At 39.1% G+C, this 24,595-nt stretch overlaps 1 protein-coding gene and 1 long non-coding RNA gene across 2 annotated transcripts in view; one reads left to right on the top strand and one right to left on the bottom strand.

Annotated features, from left to right (window-relative positions):
• NR5A2 (nuclear receptor subfamily 5 group A member 2) overlaps positions 1-24,595 on the bottom strand; it is a 115,086-nt gene that overhangs the window by 77,921 nt on the left and 12,570 nt on the right. The window lies entirely within an intron of this gene.
• On the top strand, positions 8,826-15,483 carry LOC115286748. The gene is made up of 3 exons (XR_003906250.1): positions 8,826-8,859; positions 10,428-10,595; positions 15,298-15,483. It is a non-coding gene; the product is annotated as an uncharacterized LOC115286748 (long non-coding RNA).

Raw genomic sequence — 24,595 nt, 5'->3', positions numbered from 1 at the left:
GGTGTTGGTGCAGGGGGAGTGTGTACGGATGGAGGAGGGGTGTATGGGGGGTGTTGCTTCAGGGGGGAGTGTGTACGGATGGAGGAGGGATGTATGGGGGGGGTGTTGGTGCAGGGGTGAGTGTGTACTGATGGAGGAGGGGTGTATGGGGGTGCGTGTTGGTAGAGGAAGGGTAGACATGTGGTGAGAACAAAGCAGACAAAAATCAGAGGTCAAGTTCAGAAATCACCGGAATAAAGCCTCTTCATCTACTTCAGAAACTAAAATTTGCCTAACACTTGTATCTTTCTCCCCAATTTTAATCCAGGTTAGGTTTATAGAGAGAAAAGGGACTTACACTGTTGAGCTTTTCCTCTCCTTTGGGGACCTCATTATTGCACTCACCATACTGTAATGTAATTATCTGAGGTTATTTTATTTCTAAAAAAGTTTCCGGAACTCATTCTCTCTCCACCCTCATACCTTTCCATTAATAAAAAGACATCATTATTTGGCATAAATAAGCCTTGGTTGACAGACTAATATAATAAAAAGAATACAGAAAGTCACTGAACAACAGTGAATGAGTCATATTTGACTCTTGTAATTCTTTTCCTTCTCTCCACCCTGACTCCAACCAGCATTTCAGTATATTTACCACAGAGTTCGACTAGACGGGCTGATCACAAACTACTCTCTCCTTCTTCCATCCTTCAGTGTGACTAGGGACTAAGGAGGAGCTACATCAGACTGAGGAGAAATGTGAACTAGAGACTCAAGAAAACTGTCTCATAAAATCCCATTAGCTATAAAGCAAATATCAAATATACCTGAATAAATATTACTGTTGGTTTGAACAATAAATTGTGTTGGTCTTTAGCAGGGGTTTCTTGTAGTACAATTTCCAAAATGTAATTCTTGCTTTGGTGAGATTGAGGTACAAGTTCAGGAACAGCATTCAAGCATCTTACAGCCCCCCCCCCCAAAACAATAGCATATTCCCACATAATTTTCACATGTGAGCATCCTCCTTTCTGATAGAAATAGAGACCATTTCTAATTCATCTCTGACTAGGTCCTAGGACCATGCACTCTACAAATACTATTTTTAAAACACCATGTAAGTTGTATTTTATCTCTATTTTATGAACAAGGATACTACAGTTAAGTCACATTCCTAAGACCATATCCCATCTAATTTCTATATCAAGAGGCCTCTGTTGTGGTAGGAGGGAAGTAACTGGCCTGTGCCTCGCACCATGCCAAAGTATTTGCCAAATGACTCTAATTTAGCAACAGAGACTTTCAAGCATTGATTAAGGAAAGAAGACATTGCTATTACTTGAACACACACTCCCAGCAACTTGATTTGCGTTAAATCCTACAACCGGGAAACTCTGACCCTCCTTCTATCTTCAAGAGAAAGGCGGGCTACTCCCAGATTAGCAATAACTCCGCAGAGGCAGGAAAGGAACTCACACTGCAACCTCCTCCGGGAAAGAACCTGGATACTTCTGCCTGTTCATCATCTTCGAGTCACTTGGCCTGGTGGACAACTGCTCACTATACCAGATTTTAGCTGTGTTAAACCACAGCGTTATTCTGTAGGTAGAAAACTGGACCTCCCTTTTGGTAAGTAGATTTGTTTTGTATTTAGGGGTACAGTACATTTTGATACTTCATTTTGTTATGCCAAAAATGTTCAATGTTATTGTATTATCAAATCGATGAATTAGAGAGGTTACTACAAGAAGACATGCATTTTTTAATGAAGCTGCACAATATAACTCATTCTTCTCTAAGAATGATGGCAGGTCTATGAAGTTTACACAGACAGGAGCTTTGTGAGTTGAACAGAAAGTCTACAAATGGGTAACATGAAAAAATATTCCTAAGGATTCCATCAAGCTTTAAAAATCATTGTTTATTCATGATTACACATATGATATCCTGTAGCAGTGATTAGTTTACCTACAGAAAGTTACTAGCCATAAGTTTACCAAAAAATTATTCTCCTTAGTCTTTTTTTTTTCCTCTGAATCTGTGCTTCAGAAAGGATCACTATTATCCTTGAACATAGCCAGAGAATGTACTTGAACTCACAATGTATACTGGCTAGAACTGGGGAGGTCTCTGGAGGCTCCAACAGAGAAGGAACCTTCCATTACCAGCAGTTTCCATCTTTGATTAGGCTACTTGCTAAATTAGAATGCTTTTTTTTTTTTTAAGGTTTTGCATTTTTAACATTTTTATTTATTTTTGAGAGAGAGAGAGAGAGAGAGAGCGCATGAGCAGAGAAGGGTCAGAAAGAGAAGGAGTCACAGGATCTGAAGCAGGCTCCAGGCTCTGAGCTAGCTGTCAGCACAGAGCCCAACATGGGGCTCGAACCCATGAACCATGAGATCATGACCTGAGCCAAAGTAGGACACTTAACCAACTAAGCCACTCAGGTGCCCCTAGAATGCTTTTTTATGTTAGTGTAAGTATTCTAAAAATATTCATAATCCCTAATATATACATAGAATAAAATATATTCCTCAAGAGAAGAGATTCTGTCTATGCTCTTTGCATGTTAACTGGCACACAACTGGCACTCGGTACATATATACTGAATAAGAAAAGTAATCTTAAAAATACTCAACCAGAAGCACCTGAGTGGCTCGTACATTAAGTGTCCAACTCTTGATTTTGGATCAGGTCATGATCTCAGTTTGTGGGATCGAGCCTCACATTGAACTCTGTGCTGATTACAGAGCCCACTTGGGATTCTCTGTCTCCCTGTCTCTGTTTTTCTGCCACTCACGTGCACATGTTCTCTCTCTCTCTCTCAAAATAAATAAGCATATTTTTTTAAAAACCTGACTGGGATGCTTGGGTGGCCCAGTCAGGTAAGCATCCTATTCTTGATTTCGGCCCAGGTCATGATCTCACACTTCATGGATTCCAGCCCCATCTGAGCTCTGCACTTTATCAGCATGGAGCCCGCTTGGAAATCTCTCTCCCTCTCTCTCTGCCCATCTTGACTCATGCACTCACTCTCACTCACTCTTTCTCAAAATAAACTTAAAAAAAAAAAACACCTGACCAACCCTATGTACAGTATAAACTGTGCATTAATAACTTCAATTATAAAAATGTGAGAAAATCTTGAGGTCATGTTGGTTCAGCAGTTACTCGTGATCACACACATGACCTAGTCTTTCATCACCCAGGACCCATTAAAAGGCTGTACAGGAATCCACAGAATACATAACAATTCTTATCATTAAACGGTTTAAAACACCATGAATACTTACATATTAAAAATTTAAATTACTTAAAAGTCATAGGAAAACTTGAAAGAAATGTCAAATAAGAACTGCACTGAGAATTACTTGGTTAACAAATGAGAATATTTGTTATTTAAGAAGAGACAGCTGGACCCAAACCTAATGGTAATGTTATGTCAATTATAGCTCAATAAAAAAAGATAACAACTAAAAAAAAAAAGGAAGAGACAGCTGGAATTAATGCTTTAGGATGAAATGAAATGATTTGACTTTCAGAAATACAGTTAAGTTGAACTACTGTATATCTTTCTTTTAAAATTCCTTCTGACTCTGGCTTGCCATATTTGTAGGTAAACCAGTAAAAATTAAATTGTTCGTGTAATGACAAAATATAATGACAACAAGGTCACAATACTGTTGTATGTTGTTGATAGGCTGTTATCTGTCATTTCTTGTCTCACTTAAATCTGGGTTCTGAAAAACATTTTAATTGGTAGAAAAATAGTGACTTTTTGCCTTTATATGAAAATAAATCTCATTTTAAATAACAGGATTTCACAGTCCAAAACTTCCTAAACCAAAAAATGCAGAGACATATAATCTGAGTTTACTTTCTTAGGGCTTATGTTAGAAAGGCCATCCTAATTCCAGAAAAAAATATAAATGTTTTTCAGGTAGTTTGGATATACTTTTAGAATAAAAACTGATTAATAAATGTAAAAGTTTTGTAGCTTCACAGCAGGTGTTTTGAGGGCTTATGTTGAAAACCTGACAACTAATTATAAAAGCCTTACTGGACTAATCAATTACTCAGATCAAAATTAGGTGCCTATTATGTACATAAACATGGGAATTATATCTCCCTTAAGTAATGTACTAAAATCATGAGTCTAAAACATTCTAATGTGAAAGTGTGGCAGTCTTATTATTAAAACTCCTTCCAAAGAATGAATTGAATTTTATATGACTCATAAAAGACATTTTTTTCAGCTTGATTCCTATTTTTGTAATTTGATTTATATTTTTACAGTGACAAATGTGAACCAAATCATTAACTAATACAAGTACCCCGGTACAAAACACCTTATGCGATACTCTCCTAACAAAAAACATTTTTCCTTCTTTAAGAAACTTTTAGAATTGTATGTGTAGATATGATCATAACATCTAAAAATGTAAACACGCTGATCTTTTTAAAAGTACATCTGTTGTACCCAAGTCTGTTTTCAACATCTTTCCCCTAAACCAGAGATTCTCCTACACTAATAAAAAAATGTCCTCTTACGAACAAGCTTTTGAGGAGTTATTGGTCAAATACATGCTGTTCCTTCTCACCAATGAGAACTTTCCTTCTCCGGCATTTAGGAAAAAAAGCAAGCTCTTAAATAGATTCAAACCATAGGAAAACCAGAAATAGATGCAACCAGACACCTGCTGACGAACAGTGACAAATCCCACTGACACTGCAGTGACCCCCAGTTAGTCAAGATTTAATTAAGGGCATAATTAAGTCAGTGGAACAGAACACTAATGAGTGTTTTTTTTTAATACGGGTAATTACACGTAAAAATACAAAGCGTGATGGAGACCTAAATATATCATTAAAATGAACAGTATAGAATAGCTAACAGAGTGCTAAGTATGCCTCTTCTGTTGCAGCTAAAAAAAAAAAAGTTGAATAAGTCTCAGGTTGAATAATACTCAGGCAAGTTTATGTTGGCTTCATGCTGGGAACATTTGTTATTCTAATTTTGCAACAATAAGCGACTATGTGTATTGAGATCCTGTTTTCAATGCAGATTCCATTGGCTTTGAAGTCCTTCTGCATTTAGCATTTTGTCCAACTGCAAATGAGCAATTAAGAGACTGTTTGCAAGTATTTGGCTTCCTATGGATCAGCTTATGGAGGTGTCCATCTGAGCTGGAGGACTTTGACAGATGTAGAAGACTGGCGTTATTTACTAATTCAGAATGAGCTTCCATTATGTCAGATCCTTTGATTCGATCTTTGCTTTAGGCATTGACATAACCCACAGGATTGTGGTCTACTGACTGGGAAATACCACAGAAGAAGGGTAAATATGACTGAAGTAAAGTTGGTAACTTTTCAAACATGAAAATGAGGTATTTAGGTCACAAGTAAAAAGGACTAAAACAACCACATTAAATTCTGTGATTGAAAAGCATGCCTGTGTGGTTTGGGACCTGCCCTTCTGCCGGGATTACTTCATCTATGGTACCCCCAACTGGGGCTTGAAGTCCTTGGCGGCCTTTTATCCATCTACCCAAGCAACAAGTGGAAAAGCAGATTCTCTTAACTGCTAACACTCATCATCTAACTCTATACAATTCGTGATTCTGAAGCCTTCCTTTTTAAAAGCTAGTACATTTCCTTCCTGCACATACTAAACACATCTCTCCGGTCTCCCCACTTCTGGTCTAACCTGCGCTTTACAATATTCTAGAGGAAAGAAAAGAAAAGAACATCTTTATAGCCCCTCTTGTACAGAGTCAACGGCCAGATACTGTATCTTTCTACAACTATCTACTAAGGGCTGGGTTTTTGTCTGAAAAGGATCATGATACAGATGCCCTGTAAAAATACATATCTGTATCCATAATCAGTGTCTCTACTTCAAAAATCAAATTCCTATTGGTATTCATTTATCAGACTGGTTGTCCAATATTAACTTCTTATAAATACCAATATATCTATAATGGTAATGGAAAGTTTCTTCAAGGGAAGAATTTGCTTTTAACAAAGCTATTCAGGTTAAAAATGCCCACAAATAGAATTCTGACACTTCATAAGGTGATGTGGGTATTCACCAAACACAAGGGCAGTAGAACACAAGAGAACTGGAAACTCACCTTTTGTTTAGAGTGTGAATGACAAAGCTCATTTTTACTTAACGCTTATCAAAAATGAAGCATTCTCTTACTGCCAAGGCTAGTACAACAATTACCAGTAATTATGAAGTCAAAGGTTTCACACATACACACCCCAAACCACAGTTAATAACTGATTCTAGAATCCTTATAAATTAAGGCATATTAGAATTCCTAATACTCTAATGAATATTTAATCTATGAACATTTGGAGGCAGGGGCTAAGTGACTTTTGCAGTCTTAGACTCTGTAGGACAACTTTTTAAAGGCCACACAAGGTTAATTCGAGAGACTGGTTCCATGAATCTAGTGACCAATTCATTTGTAACATTTGAGCCATTAGACACATTTTTGGTTGCGTTGCCCGGCGGATCTTGGAGGGCAAATCGATCATCAGTCTCTGTGTAAAGCGTCTTTTTCTAACTAGCGGTTCACCCCCTTGTCCCAAATCACCTCAAACTTTCTGGACACACTAATAAAATAGTGTAAGCCATGTATTTATTAAAATCTTAAGGAGAGTGCAAACAGTTACAAAGTCCAAAGCTGTTTGGTGGCGTCCATCTTTTCTGGAAGCCACTTTTGGAACCCAAATGACTGAACGTTGCAGGGAGCTCATCTTCCCCGACTGACACACATGTCTGATTCCCAACATTGCTTTCACCCCCCTTTTTTGGGGGGGGGGGCAAGGCCACTCTTATCAAGTTATGTATGAATGAACAGAAGTGTCTTTCATCCCCCACTTGCCTCATGGTTCAAAAGGAACTACTAAAATAGCAGCAACAAAAATCCAACAGCCTGCCAAACAGGCTTGCACACGACCCATTCTTAAAGGCATGTGAAAGGTTGGAGAGCTCAGCAAAATTTTTATGTACGGGAGCAGACCCAAGGAAAACTCACACGCCATAACCAATTGTGGACAGAGGATCATCTATCAGCAGACAAATGCAGGAACTCCAGAATGTCTCTCCTCAAATGAAATAATATATCTTTGAAAGCCAATGCCCGTTTTAGGCCCGAGGCCCATATATCAAGCCTGAGAGGCTTGTGGAATCGCTCCAGGGCCATTAACCTTCCACCTGTTTCCCCTTGTCCTTCAGGATGAGACCCTGCCCTTGATTTTACTCCCTTCCCCTGTTCATCTTCCGACACAGTGTAAATGTAAAGCAGCGGGCCTGTGAAATAATTCAAAGGCAATGGACCAGGGGCATGGTTACAAATCTCTGCCACTGGCACTGTGACTTATGCAGGCAGTTTGTCACACATGAGCCAGGTGACCTCTGTGACATAACAGAGAAAAATATCACCAGAGATCAAAGATGGGATTCGGAGAGCTCTAAGTAACTCTGCTCCACAGAGTGAGCTGGCGATCTGGTATCCAAGGATTTCCTCGTATACCAATAACATTTGTTCTAGTGAAATAGAAAAGGTAGGCTAGGGACTCCCTAATTGAAATCATTTCTGTCAAGTAGAATTGGGGGCTTTCCTGTAACATCAGGATTAGGGTATCTGTTTTCTTGGTAATGCCTGCAAGTTTCTGTGAATGCCAACTCAAGCAACATAAATCTATCTAGTTTGACCTTAATACAGAGAAATGAATAGAATTTGAAAAATGAATTTTCAGTTTGAGAATTTAAAAGCTCTAGTTATGAAGGCAAAAAGAAATTTCCCAGAAGCATCTACATTTTCTAGGTGAAATTATGGTTTAGTACATTTTTAAGACTTAACACTATTCATTAAAATGAATCGTATAGGTTTAGTTATGTATTATACATAAAAAAAAAGAGAGAGCAACTAAAAGATCAGATTAGATCTGATCTATGAAAGCACTTTTAAGAGTCCAAAGTTTTGTCCAAATGACAATTTAGGAAAATGAGGAATCACCCATGAATGGTTTAAAAAAGCATGTATACTGGAAGGAAATTAGCAGTTTAATATTCTCAAATGTAAATCAGAACTAATCTGTGGTTTGCATTTATTACTTCAGTGATGTCTTTCTCTTGTCACTCTATATATTCTAGTATTCCGTAGGCACGTTATATTTTTTCAGTGGGAGTATTTAATTAGATTAGAATTTTCCACCAAATAAGAACAGCAACAATAACCAGTTTTGGTTTATTGATGGAAAGAGGGAAGCATGCCTTAGTTCATTCATTTCCTGTTCTAAAGCTTTACCCTGGCCGGGATATAGTGGCATCATCTGTAACTCTATCCTCTAGTTGTGCACACACAGTAGTTCTTTCAAGCACTACACAGGTCCTTAGTTGGTCGACTAATGTGTTTTCCTGCTGACACCAATGTCAAATTTCTAACTTAGAAATGTCAAAAGGTAAAAACTCTTAGCCTCAAATATAATTGGAAAGTTCAGGTGCTGAAATTTAGAGCAATTTTTAAATATCTCTTAAAGGCTCACACAAACATGAGGACACCAACCTTCTTTAGAGAGCTCCCGAGTTCTCAGGCAGGGACTACCCTGAGGCTTCAAGGGGTCTGTGAAGCCCTAGGATTGCAAGCAAAAATTTTCTATTTCTGCATTTTTCAGGGAAGATTAAGAATAGCTCTCATGAAATACTCAAATGAGTGGGTGGTCCAAAGAAGTCACTAACAGCGAATGGTAGAAAGTAAAATTTGAGGTCTTGAAAGGTTTTATTACTAAACTAGAATCAAAAATTGTGAGAGCATGAACGAATCCAGAAGTCATCTACCCCGAGCCATCATCTTGCAGGTGAGACAAAGAAGCCTGAGCAAGAGAGGGCCACATGACCCTGGGTTATTAACGTGACCACGTAGAGCAGCTGGGACTCCAGAATCTCTCTCCTCGTCTAGGACCCTCCGACTATCTGTGATCCCAATCTTTCCTTTGGCTGTTGTTTAAAAGTCAGATTTTGTTTCATGTCTCTTAAAATAATTTTTCTGTGATGTAGAAACCTAATTATAAGAGATACCTATTATTTAAAAGAACATAAAACATTTTATAATTATGGCCTTAGGCATCTGTTGTTATGAATAAACATTAAAAGACTTTCATTTGTGGATTAAAATTTGTTTTTATAAAAACGGCACTCAAATGATGGATATTATGCTTTGAATTCTTGTTAGGTTTTCTTCCTGATAAAGATGGTTTGTGTATGTGCCATAGCACATGGGGAGTCTAATTTTTAAGTAGGCTTTGTTGTGTCTATTCCATTGTGTGCACATTTTAAGCTTCTCTATAAATTAATATTTAATTTGCACAGATAAATCCATTGTCTCTTATAGTAACTACGAGTCAGGGATGCTCCTTTGTAATAGTCATGAAAATTTCAAACCAAGGTCATGCAATGCCAAATATTACCAATAAATATGTTTCTACTTAATGTCTGATTATTTTGAATTCTCTGTCCTTCCAAATTATCAACAAAATACTGCTCAGGGCATGTCATTCATTTATCTGAATTCTCAGATAAAAGTAAGGCATTTAATATTTTCAGTAAACCACCTAAAATAGTCACTCTTTTTAGAAGGAAATGCTGAACCCCCCCCCAAAAAAAATGGAAAAGATACTCTAATAGTAAGTTATCCTAAAACTTTTAATCCACTAATGTTCTATGATTTAAAACAAATAAAATATGGTTAGTCTGCAGCCAAAAAAAAAAAAAAATTCCTGGGCATGAATCACTGCTTACATTCTTTTCCATCCACAAACAATTTCGTTTGGGAAAGTTGCCACATAGTATCGACAGTGACAACAAATGGCATTGTCCCGTGAACATCTGTTTCCGACTCCCACACTGATACTGCAGGCTGAGTACTTAGGAGTTAGTTGGTCTTCACAAGTTGCTGAGCCACAAAGGAACTGGAAATCACTGGTACGTTGAGGTTTTATTATTGGAACACAGGAAAACTTTATCATCATGCTGGGAAGTTCTGTATCTTTTGAAATATTGGAACCGGGGTTATGTTAGCACATTAAACCATGCGGAAGACTACTTCTGAAGAAAAGGGAGAAAAAAAATTGTTTCTTGTCTATTATGTCCTTGGGTTGAGGTTCCCACTCAATCTTCATATAACTTCCTCACCCACCCACCTTCAACTGAAAACTACTTTGTTTCTTAAAGATGTTATTGAATTTAGTTTCTTTTTAAAATTAAAAGAACTGAATACCAAAGAAATTGTAAGCCAAACATGATAAATAAACACTATTGTTTCTTAACCAAAAAAAAAAAAAAAATCAAATGAAAACGGAAGAGCTTTTATATACATTTGCATTTATTCTAAATTCAAACTACCATGCTTACATTTTCTGAAAACCAGGTTACCGAGGGCTCAAAAAGACTCCTGGCTAGTATATCCTCACCTTCGTTCAAATTGTTAAAAGGAGGAAGGCAAAAAGCAGCAGGGAGAAAAGCCAGCATGAATGGGATAGATGGAGAGGTGGACACAGGACACAGACATGGGACCTTTGCAGTTGAACCTATAAAGGTAACGGTTTATGCTAGCCCCTTAATAACCATTCAAGTGCATGGTGCAGGGACAGATTTCTGTTCTGTTTTACACTTTTTTTCTGAATGGCATTTACTTTTAACAAAAACAATAATGGAAGTGAAAATTTTTCATGATGGTAATTCTAAATCAATGTGTGTTCAGATTATTTGCATATTCAAAATTAATTTGCATACTGCTGAAGCACAGAGGCTTCCCCTCTTTTTTGTGGTTAACAATGGGGTCACATATTACAAAAGTGGGTGGGCCATGTAGTCAACATCTGACTTGCATGTACTTTTTAAAGGTTTCATTCCAAATTGGAACATATTGTATAAGATACTGTTTATCTTGTTTGACATTGCACATAGCAGGCACACAAAAATATCTGTTAAATAAATTGCTAAATGAAATAATCACAGAGGGGTGCCCCAGGTGGCTCAGTTGGTTAAGCATCTGATTCAGCTCAGGTCATGATCTCACAGTTCATGGGTTCGAGCCCCGCGTTGGGCTCTGTGCTGACAGCTAGCTCAGAGCCTGGAGCCTGTCTTCAAATTCTGTGTCTCCCGCTCTCTCTGACCCTCCCCTGCTCGCACTGTCTCTCTCTCTCTCTCTCTCAAAAATAAATCAAACATTAAAAAAAAGAAATAATCACAGAGTTATTTGGTCACAGGAAAATAACAAATTTCTACTGCAGAGAGGTAATTCTACTACTACCTATTTTGCCTAGAAGATGATCTCGTTTGCGGTGCCTGGGTGACTTTGTCGGTTAAGCATTCAACTTCGGCTCAGGTCATGATCTCGCAGATCGTGGGTTTGAGCCCCGTGTCTCGCTCTGTGCTGACAGCTCAGAGCCTGGAGCCTGCTTCAGATTCTTTGTTTCTGGCTCCCTGTCCCCCATTCATGCTCTGTCTCTCTCTTGCTCAAAAATGAATAAACATTAAAAAAAATTTTTTTAAGAAGATGATCGCTTTCATCAGAGTATACCCCATCTATAGTTTGTGAATAAGTAATTGATGTTTTGGTTTTTTTTAATCTTATTGGGGGCACGTAGGTGGCTCACTTTGTTAAGTGTCAGACCCCTGATCTCAGCTTAGGTCATGATATCGTGGTTTGTGGGTTCAAGCCCCATGACCAGCTCTGTGCTGAGAGTGAGGTGCCTGCTTGGGATCCTGGCTCTCCCTCCCTCTCTGCCCCTCTCCTCTCTGCTCTGTTTTTCTTTCTCTCAAAAATAAATAACTTAAAAAAATAAAACTTAAAAAATAAAAGTACATCAAATTTGTGTTTCTGTCACTTTCAACTACAATTTCATCATCGGTTCTTAAATAATCATATTCACAACTTAGTTATCAAAAAGAAACAAATTAATAAATCAGAAATGAGAAGTGTAGATCTCTAATATTCATGCATGTGAATCTGTTTGTTCTAAAAAATAAGACAAAATAGAAATGTTATCCCAGAGCTCCTTACATAGACTTCCTCTGCCCCATGTTCTCACACCTGTCAGCTCTATGACACATTCTTTGTGAATTCTGCTTATGTGTTCACAAGCCTGTTCCTCCAGCCATGGGGGGCTTGTCACTAGGGACCAGGTATTTTTACTTACTTTGTATCCCTATTGCTCAGCATGATGCCTGGAATACTGGGGCTGAATATATATTTGCTACATTAATCAATTGGGAAACTGTGGGCCAGGGATGTATATAAATGCTTTGACCAAAGTCATAGAGCTTACTGGTGGCCCTGGTGAAACTGAGACCTGGCTCCTTCCCAGGGCTGCCCACCACGCACCAGCTTCAACGGCATCGACTGATCGTCCGTAGATGTAATCTGATGATAACAATAACCAAATAAGTTAACAAAAAGGCAAGCAATCAGTGCCGATTTTAGTAAGGAAGTAAAGATAAAATTCTTCATCACACCTTGTGTCACCCAGAGGAAACATCAGCCTGCCAATTTTACAAACATGCCAGTAAAAGAATTTCCTTGGCAAACAGACAGCATGGAAATGTCCTTTTTAAAAATCAATTAACCCCCTAAATTCATGAGCTTGCTAGAAACATTTCCTATGCCATGGAATATAAGGCTCAGAGAGATGCTCTTCCCCTTTCTATTTCTGGAATCTTCTTTTGTTCATACATGCTAATAATAGTGGCAGAGTTGGGGGGTTATTTATAGTCCAGAGAGCAGCATGACTCTGTGAACACTTTATTCATTTATATTTCCTGTGTTTATTGTTACCTTACCTTTTTGGTAATTTAAAGTGTTCCTCCAAGATTTTATTTAGTAACAAATTACCTGTAAATAGCTTTTCTTTTAATATATGAAAGCCTATATTTAGACTCAATAAAATATTTTACTCCCATTTCCGTATTAACTAAAAACAGATTTCTATGGGGGAAGGGGTATGAAACATTTTTCCCGCAAGTTTTCTATGAAATCTTATTACTTGACCTTTAGGCATTTTGATCAAAAGTTTCTCACGTATGTTATAAATCATGCATTCTCAAATCACTCAAATTTTGTCTTGCTATCGAAGCAAAATTGCTATTATATCTAACCCACCATTAATTTATTAATCAGCAGAACTATAATTGCAAAAGATATCTGATTGCTACATAATAGGGTAAGAAAATATAATACTGGGGCACCTGGGTGGCTCAGTCGGTTAAGCGTCCGACTTCGACTCAGGTCCTGACCTCACAGTTTGTGGGTTTGGGCCCCGCACCGGGCTGTGTGCTGACAGCTCAGAGCCTGGAGCCTGCTTCCGATTCTCTGTCTCCCTCTCTGCTCTTCCCCCGCTCATGTTCTGTCTCTCTCTCCTTCAAACATAAATGAACATAAATTTTCATAAATGAAAATTTCTTTTAATATTTAAAGAAAAAAAGAAAATATAATACTAAAAAAAAAATGCCTCCTTCCACTCCCCAAAATGCTTTCTCGAATTCAGGGTTTCTATAAGCACTCACACCTAGAAATCTGCTTTGAAGCCAATAGGTTTCCTAGTATAAGAAGCATCCCAGAGGCCCCTGGGTGGCTCAGTTGGTTAAGCAGCAGGCTTCAGCTCAGGTCATGATCTCACGGTTCATGGGTTTGAGCCCCACATCAGGCTCTGTGCTGACAGCTCGGAGCCTGGAGCCTGCTTCCGATTCTGGGTCTCCCTCTCTCCCTCTCTCTGCCCCTCCCCTGCTCACACTCTGTTACTCTATCTCTCAAAAATAAATAAACATTAAAGAAATCTTTTTTTAAAAAGAAGCATCCCAAAGTGGAAAGATTAATTTTTCCAGATTCCTTCTATTCCCTCACCTTGATTTCTGATAAGTGAGTTACATCCTATCCCTCTATAAGTATTTGCTTATCAAAACAGCTATATCAACAATGGATCAAATCTTCCCCACTTGAAGACCACAAGAATGTATATTCGTCAACCTAACCAATATCCCATATCCATGGGGCCCTTTATTCCACAGCATAGACTGAGTCATAAATCCAAACTGCGAATCATCTGTGTACATCTCTTTTTAAACTGATCAACTTAAGTTCTTCAGGAAAAAAAATTACGTATTATAATTGGCTCTACCTCCAAGTAGTGAGATGCTGAGGAGCACAGGTGGTACACGCTCGTGTGGTCTCACCTATTGGCTCTGCTTTTCAGCACAACCTTAAAACCCACTAGAACGGAGACAATTAGGTTTTTTATCTGCAATAATCTATTTAGAAGAACAATCGGCATTTAATTATAGCATTCAATCTTAAAAGCTCTTTTTGAATAAGAATATTTTTCATTCCCCTGCTCTGAAACTGTTCGAACTGAAAGAGTCAGGAAAAGCAAGGGCAATTATGGAGACATTCATTCACTGATTCTCAATATGGGATAATTTAACAACTGGATTCGCCCTACACTCAAATGTAAGAGAATAACAGAGTTTGGGCACCAGCATTGGTTTAAGTGCCATTTCAATGTGTTTTTACCTAATGTTTTGTTTGGGTACAGTTAAACTAAATAAATACTCCTTACTTCAGAAACCTTTGTACAATATTACATCTGTGCAGCAAAGTGCTTTCAGATCTAAGCCAATTATTGATATATTAGAGTTTTTCTTCCTACCTCCTCAGGTGAAGTGGGAGAGGGCTCAAAGCTATAGAAAAACCAAAACTTCAAAAGCAGGTGAAATAGTATTTTGTGGATATTAGTTCCTCTCTCCGAAAGCATTTTGTAGAATACAATTAGTTTAGAAATCAAAGAACATTAATCAAAGTGGGTCTACACAGGATGTGACTGATCTCTAAATTCTTACCAGTTAATGATCTGGGTAAGCAATTTTCTTTTTCTTTCCTTTTTTTTTTAAAGTTTATTTATTTTGAAAAAGACAGAGGCAGGGGGAGTTGGGGAGGGGTAAAGAGAGAGAATCCCAAGCAGGCTCCACACTGCCCGTGCAGAGCTAGGCTCGACCTCACGAAACTGTGAGATCATGACCTGAGTGGAAACCAAGAGTCAGAAGCTAAACTGACTGAGCCACCTCCCAGGTGCCCTTGGGTAAGTAATTCTTAAGCAAAGAAAATGACTCAAAAAGTTGGCCTCATGAAAGGATATGTGTATTGAAGAAGAGTAGGTAGTTTTGTTATTTCAAAAGACAATTTGTTTTCACTTTCTTACAAAGTATGCCAACATGTTTTGATTATTCTCTACAAATTTTTCCAGAATTCTCCCATTTATTGGAGAGCCTACATGCAAAGACTGACACTCTGTTGGATGAACTTCATCACTGCTCATGTCCAGACATCATCAACTATGATGCCTTCTCTCAGAGCAAACGCCAGTAACTTAAACCTGCTCTAATTCAGACTTATGTATACATCCAATTCTTAGAACAGACTTTCTATTAAATGTTATTAGGCAGAAAACAGTCTATGAAATCTCCTAATTGATCACTGTATTAAAAGGATATTCTTGACTTGCAGACTATTTAATAGTAAAAATCATAGGACACTCCAATATGTCTTGGTTCATAGAAGTCATTAGACTGCTTTCTCCCTCTCATTACTTTTCAAACCAAAAAAGCCCACAAAAGGGCCTCTGCCATTCATTCATTCAATTAACATTCTCTGTTAGTACCAGCTACTATTCATTTATGTATTGCTTTATTGGAGGGTGGGTGACACTGAGTTATAAAATATTTAAAGTGTCTATTGTGGTGATTTCACATATGTCTACTGTATGAAAGAAGTGCACATAAATGTGTCCATGTGCAAATCAGAAGACTTTTACCTGCAGCTTCAGAAACCATCTCAGGTCCAGGCATTTTCTAGGCTCTCCTGGGATTCAAGCAATTGTACACACAAGGTCTGTTTTTGTAAACCCAAGGTCTGTTTTTGTAAAATGTGCAAAAGAGAAGATATTTTTACATTCTTTTTCATCAAGAGCTTCCTAAACTGTGTAAGCTCCAGGATCCACAAAGCTGGGCTCTATCTCTGCCGCAAGTAATTCCTGACTTGGGCTAATATGTGAACTGGCTGGAGTTTTTTTCAACTGCAAAGATCTCAGACAAAATTAGACCACTTTTTTCAATGCCTGGAAGTAAAGTAAGTAAGGTGCTAAGTAGTGGGACACCAAGACCTTCTGGAATATGGGGAGACTGAAGAATTGTAATAGATGGAACGTTTATTATTATTAACAGGGCTATCACTCTGGTAGGACATATTCATGCTCATCTATAATTTTGTAGATGAATCCCTGGATTTGTTTTATAAACCAAACCCTGCCCCTGCTCTGAAGCTCTGGAAAGACCATACCTTGGATATTCTGTGTTACTATATAAAAGAAAGTTCTAAAAGTTTTTAAAAGAACAAAGAGAACTAAAAGATTAAAGATAAAGCTTAGAAAGAATTTTATCCTTATTAAAAACGACTGTGGAGAAAAACAAACTGGGCCTATGCCCAGGAACTGACCTCAAACTTGGGGTCAAATTATTCTATAGAATCCATATTGAAGTAAGAAAAATATTTTTTAGTGTTAATTTATTTTTGAGAGAGAGAGATTGAGTGCAAATGGGGAAGGGGCAGAGAGAGAGACACACACAGAATCCAAAGCAGGCTCCAGGCTCTGAGCTGTCAGCACAGAACCTAATGCAGGGCTCAGTCTCACAAACCACAAGCTCAAGACATGGGCCAAAGTTGCTGCTTAACCCAATGAGCCGCCCAGGTGTAGTATTCTACGTCTTTAAATCAAGGGGACCGGGGAGCGTGGGTGGCTCAGGATCTTGGTTTCTGCTGTCAGCGCAGAGGCTGCTTGGGGTTCTGTCTCCCCCTCTCTCTGCCTCTCCCCTGCTCATTCTGGCTCTGGCAAGTGGTCTCTCTCTCTCTCTCTCTCTCTCTCTCTCTCTCTCTCTCTCAAAATAAATAAACTTAAAACAAACAAACAAACAAACAAGGGGCCCAAAGTTCCCCCTCTTCCTTCAGCTCAGGGCCAATCTTACTACAAAAAAAAGTCATGTGGGGCAGACACCATACGTTCTTGCCCATTAATCCCATTAATTTCCCTGTGTGCCTCTTAGATCGGGTTTGCAACCTGGTCAGTTTTGTCAGCATAGGGATCCAGTCTTAAGGAGACTGTTTTGTCTTAATTGCTGAAACAAGTTTGGATCCCTTAATGACAGAATATTTTTAGGTTTTCACGAAGCAGCTACTCAAGTAATTTTAAAAAAGGTTAGGATCCAGTGGAGGGTAACCTCATGCTTTGACTCTATTGACAGACCCAGAGGGAGTGACATATACCTGCACAATGGATTTAAGATGCATATCAAACAGTGTCGTGACCGCTGTTAAACTCTGACATAGACTGCAGAGGATTGTTGAGAATCCCTGTCTTTTAGAAGAGCTTGAATTTTTATCCAAATGGGGTGGCTTACCTGTGTCCTCTTGAATAAAATTAAGGACCGGAAGCTATGTATTCAGGAGCTTTTGAGGAGCTCTGCAGTCCTAGCTACTAGGTTCTATGTTCCCCTTCTCAATAAATGGTTCGCAATGACATAAGCCAGACACCTAAGTCTTCTTGTCTCATCTTTTTCTCCCAAAGCCCTTTTTAGCACTCTGTCAGCTTTATTTCAATCCGCCTCTCCCCATCTCTGCTACCATGTCCTGATCTAAGCTACCATAATATCCCTCCTGGCCTGCTGCTTCTCCCACTGCCTTTCAACCCATTTCCCACCTGCAGACAGAGCAACATTCTTATAATGAGGATCTGATGGAGTCTAAGCCCTACATGCGCGGGACCATGTCAAATCCTCTGACTTATTAAGAGTCACTTTTCCCCCCTCTATCAGTGACTTCTACCCTCATTAGCTTTCCTCGTGTTTCTTGAAAACATCAAGCTAGTTTCTACCTCAGGGCTTTTGCACTTGCTGTTCCTATACATGCACTTTTGTATCTCCAGATTTAGCAAGTCTAGTTCTTTCCTGCTATTGAGCTTTTAGCTCAAGTATCAGCTCTTCACACCACTTCTCTGATTTGAAGAGCTCCCTCCCGACCCATACCCTCCTTACTCTTTTATGCTATCAGTTCTCATTATTTTTATTGGCTTATAGTCTACTTCCCTCCCATGAGAATGGGAGCGCTAATAAAAGCGATACCCTGTCGATCTTGTTTACTACAGTAACCCCTGGTCTAGACTAGGACTTGGCACATAGTGGGTATTTAATGAACACAGGCTGAATGGTGGAAGGAATAATTCATCAGGTGGGAGGTAGGATCTAGACACAAGTAATTGGCTCATGTGTGATCACTTTAGGTACACTGGGTAGACTGCCCCCCTTCAATATGTATATAAACGGAAAGGCTGATATGATGCCGTTAAATAAATACTAACACACAAACAGCAATAGAACATTTTGAAGTTAAAAAATCTTTAAACCACCCTGGTCAAAAAATATGTTATACTGGGGCACATAGGTGGCTTAGTCGATAAATGAGCATCCGATTCTTGATTTAGGATCAAGTCATGATCTCACTGTTGGCGGGTTTAAGACACATGTTGGGCTCCATGCTAATAGCACAGAATCTGCTTAGGATTCAGTCTCAATCTCTTTCTGTCCCTCTCCCACTTGCTATCACTCTCAAGAAATATTAAAACATCATGATTATTTAAGTTAAACACAAAACAAGGACAAAGACCTCAAATATATACATATCACCAATAATTGAAATTTACCTAGAAGGAAAAGGCCTGCCTGAAAGAATAACAAACATAATTATGTAAAAGATACCAACCATATAGCTTCTTTACAACAAAATTTAAGGTATACGTAAAAAGACCACGTTGGAATGCACTATCAACTAAATGCTGGGAAGCAAAGGAAATCTAAATCAAAACCAAAATCATAAAATAACACAGTATATGCATTGTCCATCAGTTACTATGGTAGATTTCCAATACCTCTGGGTCTCCTGTACTTAAGTTCCTCTGGTGGCTTACCTTTGAATTGAATAAAATCCATACATAAGGATCTTATTTAAGTGCCCCTGCTCACCTGTCTAACTGTACCCCCAACACTGCCCCGCACACTCAACCCTCAGTGATAGGAATTATTCACAGTTCCCCAGAAGCATAATGCCAACACCTCTGATTTTGTACAAGCTGTTCTCTGCTAGAAATGCCTGCCTGACTCCCCTCACTCCCACTTGCTCATCTGGTTCACAACTCCTGCTCATCCTCCAAGACCCTCCTCAGATATTACTTCCCCTTTCCCCATGCAGCATTAGGTGCCCTCCAAAGAGCTTGCACTGCATTCTGGGCAAATCTCCCTCTATTTCAGTCATTATCGGACTAAGGCCATTTTTTCAAGGCTCAGCTTGTTGTTTATGAGAATTAAACTGCATTTTTCAGTTCAAATGTAATCTTAAACACTGGTATTAGCAAAGTCAGGATCATTTGCATGCCCATTATAAGTACTTGCACAAGATTTCCAGGTTAGGGTTTGCCACTGTATTTTAGGCTGCATCAAAGCTAGGGAGTTCTACTTTAACTGAGAAAAGTGTCCTGGTGGGGTTAACTTGTAACAAGACTGCTTTTTGTTTTTATCTCTAGCAATTTAGCATAGAGATGGACACACAGTAGGAGCTCACTAAAGGTTTGATGAATGAGCTAGTGAACAAGTGAATTAATATATGTATAAAAACCGATTCTGACCTGGGGTGCATGGCTCAGTCGGCTGAGTACCAATTTCGGCTCAAGTCATGATCTCTTGGTCAGTGAGTTCAGGCCCCATGTCAGGCTCTATGCTGAGCCTGGAGCCTGCTTTGGATCCTATGTCTCCCTCTCTGTCCCTTCCCCCGCTCACACACGCTCTGTCTCTCTCTCTAAAAAATAAAATAAAACATTAAAAAATAAAAACAAAACAAAACTGAATCTAACCTAGTCCTAAATCATAACAAATTATTCATGCCAGGAATGTTTTAGGGGCAGCTTAAGAGTGTGACTCAACCCTAAAGAAAAATGCTGTATCCTGGTGAAATGCAGGCATAGTGTGTGTTGATGGTTTGAAAAGCTACAACTTCCGTTGCACCCATCCAAATATATGACTACAATGAGATTACGTTTTCAAGAGTGCAACATTTCATTGATAAAACCATAAAAGTAATTCTCAATGGTCAAATAAGACTCCTTCAAAAACACTCCTAACTATGAATCCCAATACAGAAGTACAAAATATGAATGCTTTTAAAGCAAGTTATTCCCCATAAAAGTGAACCAGTGCTATTGTTTTCACTGTAAATATCTGACAGGATTTATTTGAACCTAATGTAAACAGCATCGTTTTTGTGCCCAAGCATTTTCACCACCACCACCCCCAATTTACTTGCCAAATGGATCCAGAATATTTTTTTCTCCAAAGCTGGAGCAAGCATCAATTAAAATATATAATAACGTGTTAACTAGCTAATACAGCAGCTAACATTATGGGGCATTTCAGGCTTCCGAGTTTTTAGCAGCAGACCTGTTCTTTCATTCACTCTAAGATCTATAATTGAAAGAATACCATGAGAGACGCCTTTCATCAGCTCCCCGAGTTACATTTCCCACTTTGATAACTGCACAAGGAAAATCTAAGGCACTTCAAGCTACCCAATTACATTTGATTAGCTAGTCAAAATAACATAACAGCTTTTCATCACCCAACTTTTGAAGAATTCTATTGCCAACACTTCTGCAAAAACACTAATCCATATCATTATTTTACAAGGGGAAATGTAGTATAAAGTTGTTGGTTTTTTTTAAATTGGGCAACAAGCAAAGCCTCTTATTCACTGCAACTTTAGATCAAAAAAGCACGATTCTGATGATCGGATGTGTGTGGTAAAGAAGCATTTGTAGTGATTTTAGGGTAGGCAGGATATAGTGGTCAAAATAAAACAACGGGCCTTAGAATGAGCCAACATTTCAGAGAACATGCCTGAAAACAGGATATGCCCTCAAAACCCTGATATATACACACAATACCTGCTGGAGAGAACTACTTGGGTGCCTGTAATTATTTTCTAGCAGATGAATGTGGGTGTTTCTGTATAAAATCAGTAACACGAATTAGGAAATCATTTAAAACATCATCTTGAGAACTGTCAGATTACCAAGAATGTATATTTAATGTTGCTTAAAAGACAAGATATATTCGTGTTGCCTTTAGCACTGAGGAGTCTGTTCCCTCTAAGTCTTGAGTGCATTAATTCAACATGTATCCTGTGTTTTTACTGTGTTTCATGCCCATAAAAACATGTTTTTAATTTAAATGAAATAATTATGCTGCTCTCCCAGGTAAAATATTCTGTAAACAGGGTATTTAGAAACGTGATAGTCAGTTCTTGGGAGGTGGTCTTGCTGTAGACTTTAAAAACCAACACTACGAACCACTGATGAAAGGCCACTTACATTCATGCTCCCAAAATGAAAGACAGAGGCCGGGTGCCTTTAAAGGCACCGGTGTGAGGTTACATTCTGCCTTTGCAATGCTCTCATTGCACAATGAAGGACAGACTTTGGACCTATTGGCCAATTATTCTATCTGTCACGTAAAGAAAAAGCAGTCTTACAGAATTAGAAGTCGGATCAAGTTTGGTTGTGAAGTTAATCCTGAGTGTTGTGTAATCCTAGTGGCATATCTAAATATTCAAGATAATGTGGTTTTCTTTTAGTTTCTAGATATTCAAGATAATGTGGCTTTCTTTTAGTTTTCTGAGCTGTGAACAGCAGCCATGCCCAATGGACTGGTCTACTTCAGATTGCACATATTTCTTCTCAAAGTTTTTGACTATTCCTTCAGAGTACACCATACGTGAAAAAGTCAAAGACTTGGTCGTGGTAGGTCAACAACATGGCATTTGAAGTTGAATTCCAAGGAGGAAGTTAAAAGTGAGGGAAACATTGGTAATCTGTAGGACTATATGGAGATATGGCTCAAACACCTGAAATAGAACTGCCTCGCCATGCACAGAAACCGTCGTTATTATTTGAAAACCCAAAGAGTATGAGAGATCAAGGGGATTCGTGCATATTGCCTTTGGGGAGTCTGCAGCCATAGTATTCTCTTTTGACCTTTAAAGCTGATCTGCCACCCCCAATAGGAAATACCAATGTGACGGGGTCACCTTGCACCATGATGCAAGTTCTATCTACTATCATTGAAACAGACCATCCCTAGGGCCTATCCACCCAGCTATTTTTCTTGCCTTCTCTATCCCTCCTTGGACCTCAGGTTGCCCTCCCTCCTCCACATTTCACTAGAAGGGAAAATGCACATACAGCCAAGGAGTCAACCATGCGGCCCCTGAACTACTATGCTATACAAAGTACAGCCGTCACCCCTTCACAATGGTTTCACTTTCCCCAGTGTCAACCATGTCCCAGTGCCTCTGTCATCCTCCTTACTTCAGGTCATCATGTAGGCATTTTATCAGGCACATCATCGAGGTATCACCACATTCACAGAACTTTTATGACAGTATATTGGTATAACTGTTCTTTTACTATTAGTTGTTGTTAATCTCTTACTGTGCCTAATTTATAAATTAAACTTTAGCATAGGTTTGTATATGTAGGAAAAAATAGTCTATTGGTGGTTCATTACTATGCGCAGTTTCAGGCATCCACTGGAGGTCTCATCCCCTGCGGCTGAGGGGTGGGGTGAAGGGAGGGGGGGAACTACAGTAATATAGTCAAATGCCTTCGAGAAGTCAGAGGCAGAAGGAGAAGGCAGAAAAGTGGAGTAAGAAAAAGAAAGGCAGTCTGGACAGAAAGAAAAGGAAAGGCGGACGTGGAGGGCGCTGGAGAATGAGGAAATTGACACAGAGGATAAGACTGTCTCTAGACAATGCAGCCAGGTCCCAGGCCACTGGCTGCCTGAGCTTGGCCTGGCACACAGAGAGCACAGAAGTGCAGCCAGAAGTAGGTTTTAAGTATCAGTCATTTGAGAGAGACCTCGCTGCTGGAACCAGTGATGCCGTGCGGCTCGTTGTTCTTGAGTGTGGGTGGTGTTCTTGGGTTAGAGATTAATGTCTTTAAAGTGAAGAATAGCTTAAAGGTCCAATGTCTGTGCAGCCATTCTGCAAATGGATGTTGAGCCCTCAAAGATTTGTATGTTCTACTTCTCAAGCTGTAGAAGAATAAGTCAGAGCAAAGTCATTCTTCACTTATCTTGGAAAATAAAACGACCTATTTTACCTCATAAGTTCAGAGGGCAAAGCCCTTCAAAAGTGTGTTAAGGGGTGTCACACATGAGTCATGTTTTCAGAGTGCTCTTATCTGTTACCTGACTTTTGTAGGACAGCAGATACGGCGTGCAGAGAGGGATCCAGGGGGCTCAGGGACTAAGAGAGCTCCACCTCCCCAACACCGAGGAGCTAACATGTAGACTTTCCATAAGATCTGTGAGCAATCCGTGTGCCGGGCTGGGCGAGTGCAAGTAATGCAGTATGCAGGGACCATAATTATTCTCCGCAAACAGGTAGGTAACTGCTTCTAAGCAGACAAACTAACCAAAGTGCTTCTAGTAATTATGCAGCAGGAGTTGGGACAATGGAGGCACTGGGGAGTGGGGAAAGTCTACCAGGTGTCCCAGACTGGGAGCACAACACAGCTCTAGCCTGTCACTGCTTCGTTCTGAGCCCCCTCCAGTTACCATTGGGTTTCACATAGGAGGGCTTAGAGGCTCTGGAGTGGGACTCTTCAACCAGAGGCAACCACGACCCCTTTTTGATGCTAACTTAGTGAATTGTTCAGTACTTTCCATTCCTACAAGGTCCTCTTCTCATTAAAAAAATACAGAATTTACATATCCTTGGGCCAATTTAAGATAAAGCAGGTTAAGGGTAACAGAGGTCCTTTAAGACCTATTGTAGTATACAGATATGGGCACAGTGATAATGGCATCGATTATAAAGTACAGTTTACCAAAGACTTCCGTATACATTTTGTTTTAATGACAGCATTACTGCTATTAATTACATGACTTGGGGCAAGTCAATAGATGTCTCTAGGTCTTAGTATCATCTGCACACAGAGAATAATGCTTACTGCACAGGGGTTATTTAGTGTTAAATGAGATAACACATGTAAAGTGTTATCACTCTTTACACATATAAAGTGTATCAATTGTCTGACTCATAGTAAAGCCCAACAAAGGACAGCTCTTATTATCATCCATTGTCCAAACTTTGTAGTCAAGAAAAACTGGAGGTGTTTTTCAATGACCTTGAGTCTTCTCTAAACTCTCACCTGTTAATGTTACCCCACACCTTAGATGTAAACTACCTCCCAAGGTTTTCCCATGTCTTTGTTTTTTTCCCATCTTTGTCATGCCTGCTGTCTGGAAACTAAACTGATTCAAGTACCTTGCTGGTACTAACAGATTAGTTGACTAAAAGGATTGGTTGGTTAAAAAAGAAGGTAGCAGATTTTTACTATTCAATTAACTCAGTGTCTCTATGGGCCGTTATGACCGCAAGCATGAGAA

Source organism: Suricata suricatta, chromosome 3 (genome assembly GCF_006229205.1).
Source record: "Suricata suricatta isolate VVHF042 chromosome 3, meerkat_22Aug2017_6uvM2_HiC, whole genome shotgun sequence".
Classification (NCBI taxonomy): domain Eukaryota; kingdom Metazoa; phylum Chordata; class Mammalia; order Carnivora; family Herpestidae; genus Suricata; species Suricata suricatta.
This window is presented reverse-complemented; position numbering and strand designations above follow the sequence as displayed.